Source organism: Theropithecus gelada, chromosome 12 (genome assembly GCF_003255815.1).
Source record: "Theropithecus gelada isolate Dixy chromosome 12, Tgel_1.0, whole genome shotgun sequence".
NCBI lineage: Eukaryota > Metazoa > Chordata > Mammalia > Primates > Cercopithecidae > Theropithecus > Theropithecus gelada.
Window position 1 is genome coordinate 91,159,316 of NC_037680.1, and position 18,467 is coordinate 91,177,782.

At 38.4% G+C, this 18,467-nt stretch overlaps 1 protein-coding gene across 2 annotated transcripts in view; it reads left to right on the forward strand.

Moving 5' to 3' along the window:
• VWC2L (von Willebrand factor C domain containing protein 2 like) overlaps positions 1 to 18,467 on the forward strand; it is a 168,571-nt gene that overhangs the window by 128,182 nt on the left and 21,922 nt on the right. The gene's annotated exons all lie outside the window — the stretch shown is intronic.

Consider the following 18,467-nt stretch of genomic DNA (forward strand, 5'->3'; position numbering starts at 1 on the left):
GTGACACGGATGAAGCTGGAAGACTTTATGCCAAGTAATATCACACACAAAAAGATTAAAAAAAAGGCGTGTTCTCTCTTATATGCAAAATCTATAACAATCAAGTTCATAGAAGCAGAGAGTGGAATGGTGGTTACTAGAGACTGGGGATGAGAGAAATGAGGAGATGTTGGCCAAGGGGCACAAAGTTAGACAGGAGGAATAAATATGTATATAAGGTGGTGGACATGTCAATTAGCTTGATTCGCTCATTCCACATCGTATACATACATCATAACATTATGTGTACCGCATAATTATATACCATTGTAATCTGTCACAAAAATGTATGAATGAATGGAATAAATGAACAAATATATCCAGGCCTTTTTTATTTGTTCATACTTTCAAATTATTCTGCATGGATTTATTATTGAACCCATTAAGCCAATCCATAAACAAACAAAGTGACCAAGAATAAGCAAATTGCTTTCAAAGGATTTATAGTGGCTTTTTTTTTTTTTTTTTTTTTGGTGGACTTGCCATGTGTAAGATTTTAAACTGGACACAAAGAAAATATTATATCATCACACATGCTCATTCTCCCAAGCAGTTTTCTCCTTCTCCAGTCTCCTCTCTAGGACATGTGTATTCTTATTGACATTTTTCATGAGTACTATAGGAGACGGGATGATTATGCTTGGAAGTTGTGAGGAGTCATGGTAAACAACGTGACAAGCATGTATCCTAGTGTCGGCATGACTGTGACAGACAAAATAAGAGACAGAGACAGACTCAGCACTATTCATTGACAACTGCTAAATGGCTCTTCATGAACTATTCATTCACTCACAGAGGTGGAAGCTGCTCTCACTCTACCAAATTACCACACTGAATAGACATGTACATAGACAGTCTCCTACATAGTGTAGGTGAGCACAGTTGGCAGCTTGTACGAGTAGAAAATCAATGGGATGCTTGGCCTATTTTATGCAGGTCAAATGAATATTATCATGTTACAAACGTCTCTGATTCAATCCATTCAATTTTCTGACTAAAGCAAATACTTTTTATTGGACAACTATTGCAATATAGACACAAATAAAAATGCAGATTCTCAGAGTTTATAGTATAATTTTTGTATATTAATTAGTATACATGTTTAGTATATATTTAGTATATTATGGTATATATAAAATATATAATTTAGTATAATAAGCAGTATAATTTTGCTTAAGGAAAGATGTTCTAATGGAATTTATTTTTCTACCTTCTCCCAGGTTTATAAAATATCTTACTATCTTCTACTGTTCAAATTTTTATACTGCACTTTGTCAATTTTAAGTTACTTAAGAGCTAGAAGTGGTTAAGTGAGTGAATCTGGGGTCACTTCTTTCAGAAATCCACAGTTCCCAGTGTCGAGAGACGAATTAGCTGCCTAGCCTTTTTGCAAAACTCACATTAAAACCTCCATTGGGGAAAAACCCTCATAATTTCTAAAATGAGCACTTTTAAATTGCATCTACAGATCTTCCTTGCATGAATGGATATCTGGCTTAATATCTAGCAATACTTGCTGCAATGCTGCCTCATAAAATTAAGCAACTATATAATCAATTACATTTTTAAAAGGCAATGTGATGGTGCTCTCCTTGGATGCTGCACTGCCTCTGATTTGTTTGGAGACTACTGCGCTTGATTAAGAATGATAATAGACATTTGATAACATTGCAAAGGAGATGTAAATCAACTCAGAGGAGCAACAAAGCATAACCCAACTGGCATCAAGGGAAACAATTTATTCCCTAAACATGTTCAATTCAATCACAGAAAAGTTTATAAAATTACTTTGATAATACTTTTCACAATTTCATTCCTTTTCCAAAATTTGCCACAATCAAAATGCAAATGCAAAATAAATGATGTGATTAGTTGACTGTCAGTACAGTTATCACTGCTAGCTAAAATCCTGTGTATATCTTGTATTAATTTGGAAAAAAATAAATGGGAATAAAAGAGACCTTTTAGGTCTGTTACTGTATGACTACTTATTCTGAACCCTTAAACTAAGAAGCTAAAATTTCCATACTTATCCACAAACTTTGTTAGTGAAAAACGACGTTAACCTGACTTTGTATAGTAGTTAATCCAAGCTGAGATTTTGATTTGTATTCTGTTTTCTCTTCATGTGCTGCTTCTTATTGATAGGCAACTTGTAATTAGATTGCATCAACTTTTTACAGCTAATATTTCAACAAAGACACTAACTTTCCTGGAACAGACTGTTTGATCTTCATTTAAAATAAATTACAGCTCACAAGCATCACTGATATTGGAAAATACATTGTATTAAACAAATTAAAGCAGTTTAACTTTTACCACTAAAATAATTTTTAAAGTAAAGAATAATTTTAATCTTGAATATATTTTTAATGCTGCATGGGGCTGGTTTGGGTGTGTTTTGTGATGGTAAAAATCACAGAAAACTTAAAAACATCAGACAAATTAGCTAAAGGAACAATATATAAAATTGATGAACCTACCACCCTCTTCCCAAGAAAACCTAGTTGGAATTGATCATCCTGAAAGTGTTAATATCTTTTTGGTGCCATATGTAAAATGGCACCCATGTAAAATGGTGAATAATTTCTAATGGTTATTGAATAGAACTTACATCTGCTAAGTTCTCAGTCCCTACATAAACCCTTTGTATTGGAAAACTGAGTTTTAAATGAAATCCTCAGAAAGAAGATAATAGATTACACCGTTAAAAAATATTTAACTTTTATCGAGTATTTTCTGGAATCTTTATGTGCATTAATCTTTCTTAAACTTCAAAATAACCTATCAACAGAGCACCCCATTTTGTAAGTGAGGACACTGAAGCTCAGAAGAGTTAGGCAACATAGGCAAGGTTCTACAGATAGCAAATTCCAAAGTAAGAACTAGACCCAGGCAAATATGAAGCCCATGCCCTTCTGTGAGCCACTGTGCAATGCTGCTTGAAAACAAAACACTAGCTTTTCCATTAGATGTGGTTTCTCCTTGCATATGGTGGTTATATACCAAAGAGTTGATATCTTTAACTCTTGCCTATAACCAACATCTCCTGCATCAGGATGGAAGGCTTTTATTTCCAAAGTTCCATGTTATTCAATGCTAATGAACAGTGCATTCTTACTAAGATTTACATGAGAAGAAGAAGAATGCAGACCTCATCTGAATTAGAGGAATCCCAGAGAAATTAATTTGTTCTCTGAGAAATGTGTGGTAAATAGCAGACGGCTTTTCTATTAAAATGCCTAACATCTGTAAACAATACATTGAAAAGCAAGACAAAAGGGACTTGGGACAGATTTCATGGTAATATATGCCCTTAAGAGTGTCAAAATATTCTCTCTTTCATCAGTGACAGAGTCAGACCAAAGCTCTTCTTCAGGCAACACATGCAAAGCAGCGAATTAATCTCCATTTATTGTACTTTATTTTAGCCCTTTAATATCTCTAAATTTAGCTTTTCTTCTCCCAGCCCAGGTGCACTTTTTTTTCTTGAGACATGCTAGTTAAATATTAATACTTGGAAAGGATGAGACCACGAAAGACTGGTTCTTCGGCTAATAATATGCAGGCTGTTTTGCTTATACCAACTCTAGAGATAACTTTGGCACAAAATGGTAGGATGCTGTAAGAGATGATTATCTGGGCTGCAATGAAGAGCACCACATCCTCTATTCAGCTATCCCCAGTCAGGATCATTGGGCTTTTTATACAGTTTATTCTTCATCCCTTTTAATTGTCTCCTTTTGTTTTTAGTCTTGGTACCATCAAAACAGAAAAAAAAAAGTCTGACTTCTTTATTATCTGAGTGACATTTAACTATTTCTACATTGGACTGAACCACTAGACATATGTCCTTTTCTGCTAATCTGTGGACTCTCAATCCCATTGCCATTAGAGCTGCCTCATTGCTCCATGCGGTCTTGTGTCATTGATTAGCATGCTTCTGGTCGTAGAATAGGAACTCAAATATTTGTTAAAGAAATGATCTAACAAACTTAAAACTTGTAATGGAAGCCTGGAAACAATTGTTTGGGTAGAGTGTGGATGAAAATGGCAGCATGCAGTGTGATGAAGACTCGAATTTGGGCTAGGGTAGTTTTCATTTTGCATTCTCACTCTGCCACATGTTAGGTAGGGCCTTGGGCAACCACTCAACCCCAACAAACTGGTTTTCCCGTCTCTAAAACTGGGACTAAGACAATTAGCATGTACAAGACTCAGCTCTGTGCCTGACAACTAGCACGTACACAATCATAGAGCTTTTGGTTATTTATTTGATAGTAATCAGAGAATGCATTTACACTAGTAACCTGGAGATTTTAATCTGAGTCACTAAAACATATATTCTAGGTGAATTTTAGATAGCATTAGAGTTCTGGGGAAGAGTAAACACTGTTTATTCTTTTTTTTTTTTTTTCCTGAGGTAAAAGTGTTGACTCTAATTCAGAATAATAAACAGCCTCCAGAAGGGAAGTTCAGCTGCTGAAGAGCTGCTGTTGTTTATTTTTGCTCAGGTGGATGAGGTCATTCATTATGGGACAGCGTTGGCTCCCTGAGTGAATATAATGCTGATGACAGTCTGCCTGGCTGTAATGGCTTCCACTGATTTTAGGTGGCTCTCACCACTAGATTATTAACAGAGTTCCTTCAGTTTGTCCTTGTGTGCAGTGCAGTAAAATTTTGGGAAAACAAGTTATGCTCACTGGGGACTATTTGCATCTGATCATGTATACACAACCCACCAAGCTCTCAGACAGCTTGGAAGATGACATAAACACCTCCAAAACCTACCACGATTGCATTCCCTCTCAGGTGCCTGATACCAGCTGTTCTGCCTGTCTGGGGACTGAGATTGCCAATTGCCTTTCTGTCTTCCACGCTTGCAGCATCAGTGAGCAATCATTGCTGCTGACAAGACTTTGATGGTCCTAACACCAAGGTGGGAGCAAAGTTGAAGTGACTGAAAACTTCTCCTGCTGCTGCCTGGCTCAGATCGACCCTGACATCATTCATAAATGTGCAGTTAATGCAAGATGCAGATGCTGGTGTTACAGCTGCCAAGGCCGACAGAGTTCCTATTTTAGGTACTGTCCACCACGCAGTGACAGGGGTGCTCTAGGCAAGTGAAAATTGCTGCAGGCAGTGGACAAAACAAGCTCCCTGCATCTTATTATCCCACTGGTACATCTTTCCTATGCCCTTTCCAATCTTTCAACCTTCACACTCTCTCTGCCTTTCCTACTCCAGGGATAAATTTATCCCAGGGGTGGTTAAAGCTAATGGTTGTACAATTTTCATACACTTTCATCCAAGACAAATTTATATAAACCTCCACATTACTGAAACTTGTGCACAGTTTAGAAATGATGAGCCAAATTAGGGTTCATTCGTTCAGCAAACATTTATTGTACACCTCCTCTGTATTAGATTGTCACTGTATCACACTAATGCCTTTTCCCTGCAAGTTTCTGATAGTTCTCATTAAAAAAATCTTAATCCTGCTCATAGAATTACTCACACCTTAAGGAATGTAACATTCAGTTTGCATAGATTTCTCTGGCAGATACTCAGTGGCAATAGCAACCTAATGACAGCATCTCTTTTAGGTCAATAGGAAAAGTTGACATCTAAGTTTGAGTACTAACCTCCCATTGGTAACCCTGCTTCCCCCTGAGAATTCTTAAGTTGAATAGAGATGGTTTCATTAACACGTGTTCAAACATAACTTTCAACCTAACCAAACTTTAATTCATTTTTGAGGCCTCTCGATTCTCCATAGAGTGTTTACCTTAAAATATATTTGGTTTAATCATGTAAAACTTATGCATAGTAACATCAGTTTCATATGAATGCAATTCAACTGGATAGGAACTATAGGGAAAAGCTAATTCTATTTTGCAATTTGTTTTGAAAGCCAACCAAGATAATCTAATCAATATCATCAAGTTTTTGTCTTCACATTTCATAAACAGGGTTTTTTTGAAGATGGTTATCAAATATAATAGTCAATGAAAAGTATTGTTTTATATAGAGCACATTCCAGGAGAACAAGCCATGTGGTATTTGCTCCGAGAAAACTTATAGATCAGTCATCCTCTAGCTGAATATGCTGACCAAAGAAAGGAAGAGAAAGAAAAAAAAAAAAAGACTAAGAGAGGAAAATGAAGATGGCCGGCAAGGTCCCTCAGCTTAATTGAATAAACAAGGGAATTCCAAATAGCATCCTATACGCCCTCTCAAAGCCAAAAATGGTTTGGCTGATTCTGAAGTGCTAAGTGGCTCCTACAGGGCATTTTAAATTTCTGGCTTTTGGCCAGATCTGCCAAATGGCTTCCCTTTCATTTTGTCGCCAGGTAAGCGAAAACCTAAAACCTTTATGATGTACCCAGAAGTATGTTTACTTGCCAATATCATGTCTATGAAGATCAGAAGGATACCATAGTGCTTTGCAAGTTACAGGAATGTTTTCTCTCTTACAACTGTATTTGGCTATCCTACAACCCTATGGGGACAAAAACATGGAAGTAGTATGGCTATCTCTGCCTAAAAATGAGGAATTAAGATTCAGAAAGATCGCACGCCTAATAAGACACAGACCCAAAACTAGAATCTGTGGCTTCTGATTCCAGGTTATTTGCGCTGTGTTTGTCAAGAGGGGAAAGGGAGTGACTCCAGGAATGGATTGCCTTGGCATATTCCTAGCATTCTGAATTCTGTGGGCATTTATCTGTACAGGTACAGATTAGAGAGCCCTGTTTTAATAGAGGTGTATCCTCAGAGCTGCTGATTCATTTGTTTAGCTAGAACCAAGTGCTGTGAGAAGATGTGACTTGTAAAGCCTTCAAGAAAGTAGTAAGCCGGCCAGTGGTAAGTAACAAGTTGGAGCTGCTGACCCAAACTGGTCAACACAGCCTGTCTCTTTAGCCCTTCTATGACTTGGAAATTCCTTAGGCCTGGAGGTCTTTCAGGAACCTACCCCGTAGTCCTGATTGTCCTTCCCAAAACGTGGCAGCCTAAGAACCTTACGCTTGTTACTCCCTGATACAGGACGCCAGTCTCATTATAGGGTGGAGAGTCTCCAGCCAAGACTTGGTAACCAAACACGTGATTGAATAATGGTGAATGGCACATAGATTTTGAAATGAGCCTTGGGAAAGTCTCTTCCCCCTGAGTTCCAATTTGTTTCCTATAATAGGGGACACTACTATGTTTATTGCAAATTTGCTGAGATGATTACAAAAGGTTAACGGAATGATCTCTTCTATTATGCTATAGGGTGTGCTACACTCGTAGCAACCCTATGAGGTAGATGCTATTATTGTCCCATTTTGCAGATGAAAAAAACTACAGCATAGAGAAGTTCAGTAACTTGGCAAAGTAACTTACCATGTAGCTAGTAAGTACAAAAACGAAGATGTGAATCAAAGGCCCCAAATTTACTATGCTATGTTGTTTCCCAATTATCCTGATCTTTCACATATTCCATACCACTTGAACTACAAAGTCTTCTAGGTGACTTTGGAAAGCAGGATCTAAAATCTCAGTCTCCAGAAACTCATTGCTATATGCATCCACTAGCAATTATAGGAAAACTACTATGAAAAGCACTATGATGTACATAAAACTTCGAAGGATTATAAAAGATAAGAGCAAAGTAGTAATACAGTCAAAGTGGATAAAAGTATTTTTGCAAATAGAGAGATATTAAAATAGAAAAAATATCTACAAGGTACTTTAGGAGCACTGACATGTGTTACATCCGCGTGTACCCTCCCTTTAAAGGCCATTGTTATTCACTGTTCATCTTTAAGTACTATCTTTGCCAACACACTGAATATCAGTCCTAAACGAACTGCTGTAGAAAATATAGAATTACACATGGCTGTTGCTGTTTGGATTCATGACACAAATTTTTTTAACCAAATATGAGAGTAACACATGGTCTTTGTAAAGAGAATGTTTTAAGCAAGACAGTCATTTTGTTCAAGTATCTGTGACAGTGATGTTAAGTTCAAACAAAGTAAATGGCATCTTATGTGACACAAAATATTTCAAAATACAACATAATGTGATGTTTCTGAAGTTCCAGAGCTGGCAGAAACCTAAGGAAAAGCATTGATCTCTCTTCTGAAAAAGAATTATCTCTGTGGCCATTTTACAGAGTATTTGTCAATTTCAACCACATTGAAAATAGAGCTTCAAAAAACTTTCTCAGTGGGACTTACTGGGGAAATCAAGAAATTTCATAGACATTCTTGGTGACTTTGTTCCAACAATCTGGCCACAGAGGCAACCATAATATCCCACGGGTCCTCACTGTACCATTTGAGAATGTGCCTGATCTTTCTCACTCCCACACTGTAAAGGAAAAAAAAATCCATAAAACCATTTAATCATTCAGCATCAACTAGATCAAATTTTACACACTAGATCTAGCACATACACGCTAGAATACTAGGGATGTTCACCATCCATAATTTATTCCATTTCTAAAAGGCATTTCTGTATCCACCTTCCTATCACCTCCATCTCCAGCCGTGCAAGCTAACTTTGGATTTGAGTTGGTATCACATGCCAGAACATAAATATTAGCATGGCTGGGGTTGAGGGGGTGGAGGGAATTTGTATAAACAAGGGATGGGAGGAAACCCCTAGCTTAAATCTAGGAAATGAACTGGCCCTAAAACAGTCTAGAGAGCTTCCTCACAGTATTGAATCTTTCGTTTTCTCTTATGGTCAGGCCCATTTACTAAGCAGTGTGAAGGAATTGCTGCAGCTTTTGGCACATAGCTGACAAGATGCACAAAACTTCAGTTTGATTTCCATATGCTCATTGTGTTCATTTTCTTCCAGCCAAATGCTCCCTAGATCTTGTCTGCTGTCTCTTTTAGCTTCTCGTAGATTCTCCTGAATTCTAATGTTTTCCTTCCCTTCTCAATAATGTTCTAGTGGAAAGCATGCAAAAGTACTTTTTTATCCTAGAAATGGCCACAGTAGGAGTAATATTGCGCTTCAATGCAGCAGTTGTCCTCATTGCCAGAGATTGTTAGTTTCATAAAAATGAAGTGTAATGTTCACACACAAACTGGGCAAATTATTGTAAATAGCAGATTTTTAACAATGACAGAAAACACATGTATTGTTCAGGTACCCAGAAACCTTGTCATATGATTTCTGTTATAATGTTTGCATATTTGAAGTGAAAGGCAGTCTTCCATCCCTGAAGCTCCAGTTTTTATAGAAAATCACTTTTAGCAAATACCAAGAACACTGAATATTATAAGCCGTGCAAGTGACATGAGTGAAATGAAAGGAGTTTTCACTGGTAGAGTTGGCATATTAAAGTGATTCTATGTCAAAGTCCAGTGTCACAGAGGAAACCCCAAGAAGGATGATACCCTAATTTTAATACCAAAGACAAAACCTACTTTCAGCAGTATTGTTGAAATACATGCTACACTCACTGACTCCTTCTATGCCATGTCCTAAGTGTCTTTGTGGTGGTCAAAGACCAGTGTGGAAATAGCTGTGTCCATAAATGCCTTCTATGTCCAATTCTTTAGGGAGACAGAGAGCAAAGTACAAGGAAGGCCCTAAAAAGAAGATGGTCAGCTCAAGCTAGTGGCATTTTTAAAATCAGGATCTGAAGACCCCCTTGAATGCTGACATATATACAGAAGTAAACTGGAAACTTGAGGAAATTTTAGGAAAACAAATAGAATACTTGGGGTTCCATCCTCAAACTTTTGAGTTTACATCCTCCTGAAATCCTTGAATCAGCCCTAGAACTTAAGTATGATTAAGGGAGAACAGCCAGTGTAGAACAAAACATCTAGATCTAGATTCCTATTACCTAGAGCAGGAGGGAGAAAGTTTGACATATAATCCAGTGCAAGGTAAAATTTACTAGGGCTGAAAGGGTAGAAGATATGTAAACACTTTCTACCATGTGGTCTGTGATTATTGACATCTGTGTTATTGGTGTCTCTGTAGGCCCTCCTTCAAAATAGATGCAACAATTAACTTAATGATAAAGACTAGCATCAACATGGAAGTTACTGAGTAGATCAAGGGAGTAACACTTACTCAAGATCATTATAGAGCAAAACTCAGTTAAATTCTATCTAGCTTTCTCCCCCAGTGACAGGATTCAATAATAGAAGTGTTTTATGTGCTTGCAATGTAATAGACACGTGAAGTTACAGAGATTCCATGGGAATCAAATAAGGAAAAGCACATAAGTAACTGGGTTTTGGTGGAAAACAAACAGCCTTGCAATGACTTTATCAGTTCTTAGAGTGACTTTTCTCTCATACCAATAGTTGGGAAAACCATTTTGTCCTGAAGAAGCACAGTGAATAGTATGCCATAGGCACCAAGCAGAGCTTGTTGATTGAGTCCACAAATACATGAAGGTTTGCCTGTAACTGTATGCATTAGAGTTTTTATTCTTCCAGATGCTTTCATGGTTTCAGTTTCACACTGAGTCATGCAAGCTAATGTGAATTCTGCCTTCAAGTATCTTCTCAATTTGGAGGCTAATGCCAATGTAATTCTAGGGTTGTCATTAAACCTCCAGAAATCATATGACTCATGGAGGCTTTCTTCTCTGAGGCTCTCTGCCAGTAGTACACTACCAAAGCAATTGCTAGTGTACTACTTGTTACTTCTGAGCCATGTGGCTCAACATCTCTCCTGTATTATGGGTGTTCCTACACTGCTTGACAACACAAGGCTTGCAATTTACAGGCTTAAAACACTTACACAATTTTTTAAATTTTTATGCCAATATTCTCTGGGATCTGCGTGGGCATTTAAAAAAATGCATGTTGGCAGAGATGATGTACTTTTGATTTCTGAAAATAAACAGTGCAAGCCAGGACTTACAATTCATAAATAAATGTCCATGTTTTCCCTGCATGATATAAATACTCTAAAACACTGCTTACAAATTGAAAGCTAAGCAGGGAACTCAACCAAGTCCAGTGGATTGAGGTACCATTCTGAGAGCGTGGAAGCATCCTTGATGTTTTAGTATACATAAAGTAGCTGAAGGTAGACCACAAATGCTTTAGTCAAATCCAACCAAGTTGTTAACAGACCATCTGTCAAGGGGCTGCTGTGATAATAGCTTGTTTATGGTGGCCAACTATTTTAACTCATGTTTAGGCTAAGCCAAGCTCTTTGCCTTCCAGAGATTCTTTTTAAGAGCACTAACAGCAGCATTTGTAGTCAATACACAGTTTGAAGTTCCTTTAAAATTAATTGGGAAATTCCACTTTACATCTAGACTGATCCTTTCTGCTTCAGCATTATCTATATGTTGATTCAAGGGGTAGTTACCTTCTTATCGCTTCTGTAACAACTTACCACAAACTTAATCACTTAAAAGAAAACACATTTATTCTTGTACAATTCTGTAGATCAGAAGTCTGAAACCAAGCAGTTGGCAAGACTGCTGCATTTGTTCTGGAGACTCCAAGAAATCTGTTTTTTGCATCTTCTAACTCCTGGAGACCACCTGTATTACGCGGCTCAAGACCATTTTGTCTCATCCCTCCAGCTCCTTGCTTTATTCCCCACACTTCCTCTGATTTTCCTGTGCTCCTTTTATTAGACCCTTGTAATTACAATGGACCCATCTGGATAATTTATGCTAATTTCTTCATCTCAAAATTCTTCACTTAATTGTGTCAGCACACTGGCTTTTACCATGTAAGGTGGCATATTTACAGGCTCTGGGGATTAGGATGTGGGCATCCTCAGGAGGCCATTTTTCAGCCTACCAAAGGTATGTATACCAAAGGGGACACAAATATAGCAACTTCACCGATTTAGGACATTATTTCCCTCTCTAAAGCACCAGAGAATCACAGATGAAAAGAAACAATCAGGACAACATTAAGTTATGCTACTGCAAACAGACCATATTAAAAAGTTGACCTAGGCCGGGCACGGTGGCTCACACCTGTAATCCCAGCACTTTGGGAGGCCAAGACGGGCGAATCATGAGGTCGGGAGTTCTAGACCAGCCTGGCCAACATGGGGAAACCCCATCTCTACTGAAAGTACAAAAATTAGCTGGGCGTGGTGGTGTGCATCTGTAATCCCAGCTACTCAGGAGGTTGAGGCAGGAGAATCAGTTGAACCCGGGAGGCAGAGGTTGCAGTGAGCCGAAATTGTGCCACTGCACTCCAGCCTGGCAACAGAGCAAGACTCTATTTGAAAACAAAACAAAATGAAACAAAACAAAAAAAGTTGGCCTAGGCATATATTTATGTTATCAAAGACTGAGATCTGGGTAGAATTATAAGATATAGTTCTTGGATCAGCCTTCTTGTTCCTAAACATAACAGCCTTGATGCCCTTTCATTGCCTTATCTAGGTGCCTCTGCTAAGGCTCAGAGATAAACACTGAGCTGGATCAAAGATTTTACCTTCTAACATCTTTCAGGATCACTCTGCAAACTTACTGGTACAAAGAAGAGACAAATCCAGATATGCAAATATTTTTAAAGTGGCTAACGCAGTGTTTAGAATCAAGTTGGCTTGAAACCCGCATGTGAAATGCAAGTGCTGCACAAATTCTCTTTATTGCTCAAATGCTCCAGAAAGAACAATCCCTAGGGCTGTGCTGTGCCATTTGGAATGAAAATGAACATCGTATGAAAACGTGGGTATATTCTAAAGGTCAGTGGAATTTCAGCCACGTTTTGCTTCCATACAACAGACTCGGCCGTAGGAGTGGTTAATCAGTTCCACTTGGGGAAAAGAAATATAAACATTCTTAATAATATGTTTCCATTTCAACCTTGCCTCTTTCTTAAAGTTCAAAACAGTCTCAATATTCATTTATTATTTATTCATTCGTTTATTTTTTAATGTATCCAGCCAACACTTATTACCAAAAATCAAATATTTTTAAATGTCTGAAATTGAACTCATCACTCCCCACCTGCCACATATCATCTCTTTCCACTTCCTCTTCCTTGAATCTGTTTTGTCTTCTCTGATTCAGTGAGTGACATTACCTGTCAACCCAGTTCAGAAACTAGGAATGAGCTAGAAGTGTCTTACCCCGCCTCATTTTCTATATCCAACATCATTAAATCCTACAATGTACTAAATGAAGATTTTTTTCCTGTTTATATATAAATATATGCCTTATTTCAGACTCTTATCTCTTGCCTGGACAATCACAATAGCTTTGTAACTCACATCCTGGTCTTTGACCCTGCTCATTTTTTCAGTCCATATTTTGAACAGAGCTCACGCTCAGAAATGTTAGTATCATGTCACTTTCCTACCTCAAACTTTTCAGTAGCTCCCCATTCCTTAGAGGTTAACATTTAAACATCTAATTTTGCGACAAAAGACCTTTTGTAATCTTCACCAGCCCTCTCTTCAGCTCTCTCTCTTTCTGGGCCTCTAGTTCCATTTATGAAGCCTATGACTCAGCTACACAACTGCCTCTTTGCCCAGCACTGCAACAAAAATTAGCAAAACAGCTCCTTCTATTCAAGATTTTACAGTCTCTTGGAAGGAATAAAACTGTTGAACTATGTTTTAAAAGAAAAAGATAGTTACATGGTATCGTAAGGGAAGAACTAAGTGCTTTGAGGTTCGAAGGTTAGAGAAAGAATATTTTTCAGGGGAAAATCAGTGTAGCATTCATAACATGCTGCAAGTATAAATTCTGCAAATAGGAAGAAAATATAAAGGACATTCAAGACACGAAAGAATATAGTTCTGATATTTTAAAGGTCTCAGTCAAATTTTACAAATCTTCTTATTCTTATTATAAGGACCTTGAACTGTAGTAGATTTAGTACCAGAGACTCTATGTTGGTGGGCAGTTTCAGTGCCTGGAGCAGTCTCAGATTTTATAATAGGCGACTAGGGGAAGGAAGAAAATAGTGAATGCTTTAGACAAATTATTTGTAAAACATACAAACAAAAAATTACTCAGGGAGAAATAATAGCTCTTTTTGGACAAGCATTCACTGTTGCTGGCAGTGTAATATTTCTCATTTCTGTTAATGACTATGATTGACTCCCATTTCATTCCAATCTATCAGTTCTTAGTGATTTTTATTGACTTCTCTTTCCAACTTAAAACCTGCAGTTCATTAATCCACCCTCTTTCTCGATGATTCCCACTTGCCTAGCAAAATCCCAAACCTGCATCAATCTAAATGTCTGCCTCCTCCAATACCAGCCTTTGGCTTTTGAGAGACACCCACACAAATATTCCTCTTCATACCACAATAGAGGCCAGGGTATTTCTCCCAGTCAAGCTGTCAGTGATATCCATGCAGACCTCAAGAGCTGACTCTAACTGCATGCACTCACCCCCAGTAGACTATGCCTTTCCTTCACAGCAAAATGAAACGGCATCATTTTAAGTCCTTCATTGCCAACATCAAGAAACTCACCTGTCCCCATTCTTATCTTCATATTGCAAAATAATTGTTCTTCCTGTTGACAAACATATTGTGGTTTAGTGTTTAAGGCCTGATGTTGCTCATTTCTAACAAGCTCTCTTGGAAGGCCACTGCTGCTGGTCCAGAGATCAACTTCACTGTGATTCGCAATTCCTGGAACTCATTTTCTACATGAACACTCAGAACTTCTTTTCCAAACCTGCAACCTTTCCTCACTACTAGCTTTTTCCTTTCAGCATATTGATAAACACATGTCCCTGATCTTTAAAGAAAAATAGGCCTCAGAATTTGACTGAATGAATAAATTCCAAACCAATAAGTCCTCCCTCTGGTTACTTAGCCCTGCATCTCACCTTCTCTTCAAAATGAGCCTTCCTGAATGTGTAATCAACATGCTTTTTTTCCCCCAAATCTCACTTTTAAAACAATAGAGGTCCAATTTTATCCCCACAATGACATAGGAATTGCTCTCACAGTGCCATTCAGGACCTGCTGGATGATAAACTCAATGGATGCTTTCAAACCTTGGTCTAATCAACATTCTAGTAGTATTGGACACCTTATTAAAACCTTACAAGCTTCTTCTTCACTGACTTCTATTCTATCGTCCTACTCCTATTTCTGTAATCATTAATTCACAGCTTCCTTCCCAGGGTTCTATTTCTCTACTCATGACTTAAATGTTAGTTCCTTGGGATTCCTTCCTTAGTCATCTTCCTATTATATATTCTCTCTCTTCATAGGAATCCACTTTCATGAATTCAATCACTGTATTTCTCTTGAAGACATCTAAAATGATGCCTCAAGAGCAAATATTTCCCTTGAGATCTCAACCCTCATATTCGACGACTCAATTTAAGCTTTCCACTTGTAAGCCAGAGACATTTAAAATGTACTATCTCTATAACTAAACTCTAGACTTTGCTCCTAAACTTGCCTCTTTTATATTTCTCTTCTCAAAAGATATCACCTACTACTGAGTACATAAGCAAAAAACATGGGTACCATTTTATTTCCTTCCTCTTCCATAACGCTTATGTATCCACATTCTATCAATTCTACTGCCTTCAGTGTCTCCCCAGCCCATCCCCTCTTCTCCACTCCTACTGCCACTAGTTCAATGTGGTCCTTCCCCATCCCTTTCCAGAAGCAGCTGCTGCTCTTGCTCCCTCTAGTCTGGGTGCCTTCCACCCCCACCCTACAGAGCAACAGGAGTGATCTGGCTATAGCATTGTTGACAGTAACAGTCCAACACTGTAAGGTATTTGAAGAGATTTATTCTGAGCCAAATATGAGTGATTCATGGCCTGTGACACAGTCCCAGGGGATTATGTGCCCAAAGTGGTCAGGCAGCAGCTCAGTTTTATGCAATTTGGGGATGTACAAGATGTTAATCAACACATGTAAGATGTACATGGGTTCGGTCCAGAAAGGTGAGACAACTGGAAGAGGGGGCTTCCTGGTCATAGGCAGATTCAAAGATTTTCTGATTGGCAATTGGTTGAAAGAGTTCTTATCTAAAGACCTTGAGTGTCTGGGTTAAGATAAGGGGTTATGGAGACCAAGGTTTTATCATACAGATGAAGCCTCCAGGTGGCAGGCTTCAGAGAGAATAGATTGTAATTTTTTTTAAATTAGACTTAAAGAACCTGTTTTATTCAGTCTTAATGTCTCTATATTGATGTTAATGCTGGTCAGCTGTGCCTGGATTCCAAAAGGTAGGAAAGTAAAATGAGGCATGTCTAGACATCCCACTTCCCTTCATGGCCTGAACTAGTTTTTCAGGTTAACTTTGGAACGCCCTTGGCCAAGGGGAAGGTCCATTAGTTGGCTGAGGGGCTTAGAATTTTATTTTTGGTTTACAGCATAAACACGATACAAAAATTCTGCAGCATCTCCTCAGTGCTTTCACAGTAAGGTCCCTTCTACTCAGTATGGCACACAAGGTCTGTAGAACCTGGCCACAGCATCTTCTTTTCCTCCAGCCTCAACTCCCAAGACTCCCGCTGGCACCTTAAGATCCCAGCTACACAGAATTGCTCACATTTATCCCTCCAATAGACCACAAGCCCATCTTTGCCCAGGCCACTAATTCATCTTGGACTCTTTCTACACCCACCACTACCATCCTGATTCTTCACCAAAATAGTTCCTTTTCACCCCACAAGACTCCAGTCTTGATATCCTCTCTAGGAAGCCTACCTCTTCCTCAGTTCAATGAAGTCCCATTTACATTCTTCTGTAACACCCTATTTCTAACTTTGTATTTGCCTCACTGTTTGTTACAGTGTAAGGTATCAACCAAAAATAAAAGTCTAAGCCTCTCAATTGACTGAATAAACCCCCTTCCCAGCCAAGAATATTCCAAAGTAAGCCTGAAAAACTAGTTCAGGCCATGACGAGAAAGGTGGGGGGTTTGGGGGTGGGGGGGTAGACGTGCCTTGCCTGTAATCCCAGCACTTTGGGGGCCGAAGTGGGGTTGGGAGTTCGAGACCAGCCTGACTAACATGAAGAAAGCCTGTCTCTACTAAAAATACAAAATTAGCCAGGCGTGATGGTGCATGCCTGTAATCCCAGCTACTCGGGAGGCTGAGGCAGGAGAATCACTTGAACCCAGGAGGCAGAGGTTGCAGTGAGCCGAGATGGTGCCATTGCACTCCAGCCTGGGCAACAAGAGCAAAACTCCGTCTCAAAACAAAACAAAACAAAACAAATTTAGGCACAACTGACAAGCACTCATATTAAAAGAGAGATCTTAAGACTGACAAAACAGACTCTTTGTAGCAATAAGATACCAAATTCCAGCCTTACTCTAGAATAGTATGACATGACAGATAGCAGGCACTGAAAGAAACAGTATTTTACCTTAAAATATATTTCATTGACATACTTTGAAATGGCCCTGCAAAATTGTCTCGTGAGGAAAATCTACATTCTCTAAAGAATCCTCTTCCCTTTCCTGGTCTTTTCCTGATCCAGGAAAGATTTAACTAAGTTTGACACATTTAACTAAGTTTGGCACATGTCTGATAAAAGACATTTACCATATATTTTCTGAAGCCTAGAAGTTTTATCTACATAACAAGAACCTTGGCTTCCACAACCCCTGCCCCCATCTTAACTACAAACATTTCTTTCTGCTGATTTTAACTATTCAGGAACAGTGTAACCCTTTCTACCAATTCCCATCAGAAAATCTTTGAACCCACGTATGACCTGGAAGCTCCCTCCCTGACTTCAAGTGGTCCTGCCATTGCAGCCGAACAAATGTACACCTTCTATGTATTGACTGATGTCTGCTTGTAACTTCTATCCCTCTAATATGTATAAAATCAAGCTATAATCCAACCACCTTGGGCATGTGTTCTCAGGACCTCTTGAGACTGTGCCTGGGGCCTTGGTCACTCACACTTGGGTCAGAATAAATTCCTTCGAATATTTTAGAGTTTGATTCTTTTTCATCAATAAAGGCCATTGAGAGCTGGAAATACATCTTCTTATCACTTTATTTCCAGTATTTTGCTATCTCTGGCACACATGAAGCCATTAATACATATTTTTGAATAAATGAATAATTAACTATTCTTAATAGTTGACATCTGTCCATTGGCAATTTCTGGGAAGAGAACAGGTTTGGGGATACATTTGAGCTAAGGGTGGCAGTATTTCTCCTGACCTCTCTTGTCTCTACCATCCCCACTTCTAAATGTTTCCTTTAAATTCAGGTAAAAGTTATTTGCACAGGCAAGAATAAAAACCAAGATTTCTAAACTCCCTGGAGGCCATCCCCTAGTCTAATAATTGTACTTTATTTATTTGCTCGTTAGTGTATGAACTGTTTTCTTATTTTCAGAAAGCTCAATGGGCTTTTCAGTAATATTCAGTAATATTCTTATCATAGAAAATCTAAATCATTCTCCTACTTTGAAATAAATGTTGTTGTCTAAAGCCCAGTTATGTTTACGATAAAAGGGAAAGGTCCCA